The sequence below is a fragment of the Chiloscyllium plagiosum genome, chromosome 42 (genome assembly GCF_004010195.1).
Source record: "Chiloscyllium plagiosum isolate BGI_BamShark_2017 chromosome 42, ASM401019v2, whole genome shotgun sequence".
NCBI lineage: Eukaryota > Metazoa > Chordata > Chondrichthyes > Orectolobiformes > Hemiscylliidae > Chiloscyllium > Chiloscyllium plagiosum.
Window position 1 is genome coordinate 1,494,626 of NC_057751.1, and position 3,067 is coordinate 1,497,692.

At 50.9% G+C, this 3,067-nt stretch overlaps 1 protein-coding gene across 1 annotated transcript in view; it reads right to left on the reverse strand.

Annotated features, from left to right (window-relative positions):
* Window positions 1-514: 514 nt before the first annotated feature.
* The window catches only part of LOC122543015 (beta-TrCP-like), a 31,299-nt gene continuing 28,746 nt past the window's right edge, over window positions 515-3,067 (reverse strand). Inside the window, exon 13 of the mRNA XM_043681186.1 lies at window positions 515-2,075. The gene's annotated coding sequence lies outside the window, so the exon portion shown is untranslated. The remainder of the gene's footprint in view (window positions 2,076-3,067) is intronic.

Consider the following 3,067-nt stretch of genomic DNA (forward strand, 5'->3'; position numbering starts at 1 on the left):
TCCCTGCGAGACCAGGTTAGCTTTGGATATTTGACCATGACAGGCATCACCCCTGAAACTATTTCCCCAGGGACCAGAAATAATTGCCTCCATCAGTGAGGTCTGGACAGATCCCTGGGTTGGACACAGACTCCATTTGCAGCTTCCTCTCCCACAAGGGATTCCCTCCTGCCATCAATAGCTGTACCTGGGAACAGAGCCACACCCGGAGGGTGGGACGGAGTGGGAGCGGTGGGTACATCTCACCCAAATGCTCCATCCTACATCCCACACAACTTAACAATTCCCGATTGGCAGGAAGTTCAAAGCTGCACCGACAACAGCAACACGCCCCAACGTGGTTGGTGTTGAAGGCAGTCAGCAGCAGGAATGTGGTGTAGTGTTGAACGAGGGGAGAGGAGCTGAGCGAACACACTGGAATGAGCAGCCACCTCCACCCCACCCCACTGTCCAGAAACATCTCCACAACACGGACCTGCACAGATGCTTGTTCACTCACAGCCCAACAATTTCATCAATGATTAAAAGCAAGCTTTTATAGAGGAGACCTTTAAAAATAAACTAAACACAAGGTACTATACACAAACTGTACAAGAGGAACTTTCCATTGCACATTGGCTTCTCGCAGACACCACACATCACCTTTTGCTCAGTCACAAGGTGAGCACATACAACGATATAACATCAGCAGCGGTGAGGTCAGCCAGGCGAGATCCACATCTGCACTGTTGCCTTTTCTCTGAGCTCGTCCTCCTATTGGCCACCCCCCCCGCCCCCATCTCTGTTACATGTGCGCCACAAGGATTCAGTCACTTGCTCCGCCTGGGTACAGCTGCCCGTGACTCCAGAGCACGTGGCTCTGGTTCCTAACCAGGGGAGCAGTTCTGTGGCTGGATCCCAGCCCAGCCTGACTCTGTCCTCCATTTGGGAATCAGGGACTGTTTGGGAGCAGGTGAAAGACCAAATCAACCCCCAATGCCCAAACAGGATCGAAATGGGGCGATGCCTGACCATGCTGAACCAGGGCAGATGTGCATCAGACTGGTCCCAATTTCAGGTGTCTGCCTCTATTTGTGTGTATCTCTCTCTCTCCTCCTCTCCCCCCACCCCACCCACCCCCTTCGTGCGTGTGCGTGCTCCCTGATTGTGTTTCGGTCCCTACTTGGCCTGGGTTAATGAGATGGACAAGTGGAGTTGGTGGCACCCAATGTCCTTGTGGCCATGCTGATATACCCAGTGACTGGTCCCTCTCATGACCCATTCACAGAGCCCAGTATTTCTCTGTGAACATCCAGGAGATGGGAGACCATCAGCCTCTTACTGACTTAGCACAGTGACTTGAGGAAGCACACTATGGTATTCTGGTGTGGAAGCCCCACTTTGGGGAGGTGCAGATATCCCCCTCATGTCCCAGTGACTGGGGGACCATGGTATCACAGGTCAGCCTGAGTAAAACTGCACTTCCCAACAGCAATGAAGGTGGGGCATGACTTGGAAGAAACTTGTTTCAATCTCTCCCAGGGCAGCACCTCCCCTCGGATTCCCCGGGGAAAAAGGGCTCGCCTCCAAACAGCTTCCTCCTGAGACACTGGGAGCAACTCCACCTCAAACCTGGGCCGACTGTCAGGGAACTTGGGCCTACTCTGATCCTGAGGAGGAGACAGAAACACAGTGACTGCAACAGTCCAGATTTGGTCATTTCAACACAAGCTCTAACCAACGTCACAATCGTTTCTGACTGTTCCCTTTTCACTTTCTTCTTCATAGTGAACATTCTTCAAGAAATCAGTCCGGACACATGTACAGAACTAACTGGGTAAGGTGGCTGTTACTTGGACAGGAGGTGGAGATCCAGTCAAACCTTCTTGGCGTGGATGTGATGATGGCTGGGGTTTGATTCCTTCTCGGTGCTCAGGTAGACGCTGAGTCTCCGTTCAGCTGACACTCACCGCTCGCTGGCCCACATCACGAGAAACCAGTCCCCTTCACAATGACTGCTGCTTTTTATGAATATGTGGCTCAGGATCAATTTTGTTTCTTTTTTTTAAGTGCCTAAAAGCTTTATGTTGGATATCCTGAAGAGAATGAGACACAGAGAGAGAGAGAGAAAAAAAGAGAGAGGTGAAAACTAAAGGAGAATTGCTTATTCTTTCTGTCACGGTACAGGGAGCAGCTGAACACATCGCGGTTTGAAAAGGGCAAGGCTTCAGGCTACTTGGCCTCCCCTCGGGACCCAGCTTCTGCCTTCCCCCCAACCCCCAAACCTGGGACCCAGCTTGCCCTTCCAGTGGCCTGACTGAGATTTCCTAATGACCACAGCCTTCAAACAGTGAGTAGGTGGGACATGGACTGTCAGGACTCAGCAAATGAATAAAACAGCAGCATCCTTTGATACTTTTCGGCAAAGTAACACTTTTAAAGTGTGAATGCTTTTAAACATGACCAATTGAAAGGGAAGGGGAATGGGGAGTAAGCAGGATGGAGGCTTAGCCATTTTGACACACAATGGTGAAGCAGGGCTGAATGGCCTGAATGTTGCTGTGTCAATGCTTTGTTTGAAGGTTTGTAATAATGACAGATTCTGGGAGCGATCACACACTGACACCCGGATGGAGTGGGATCTCCGATCTCTCAGAGTGGCTACAGAACGTTCTCAAGGGAGAGGATGAGCAGCCAGAAGTTATTGTGCATGTTGGCACAAATGTCAGGGGTCGAATTAGGGATGAGGTCCTGATTACTGACAGAGAGCGAGGAAAAAAAAAAGTTAAAACCAGGACTTTGACGGTGGTAATCTCCAGGTTACTCCCAGTGCCACATGCTCACCAGGATAAGAACAAGACAATGTGGCAGATGAATGTGTGGCTAAAGAAAAGCTGCAGGAGGCAGGGATTCTGATTGTTAGATCATTGGGACCTTTTCTGGGGCAGCGGTGACTTGTTCAAGAGGGACGGGTTGCACCTGAACTGGAGGGGGACTAATGCCTTGGTGGCCAGGTTTGCTAATGCTACAGGGGAGGGTTTAAACTCGGTTGGCAGAGGAGTGGGACCCTCAACAGCAGGGAGGCAAG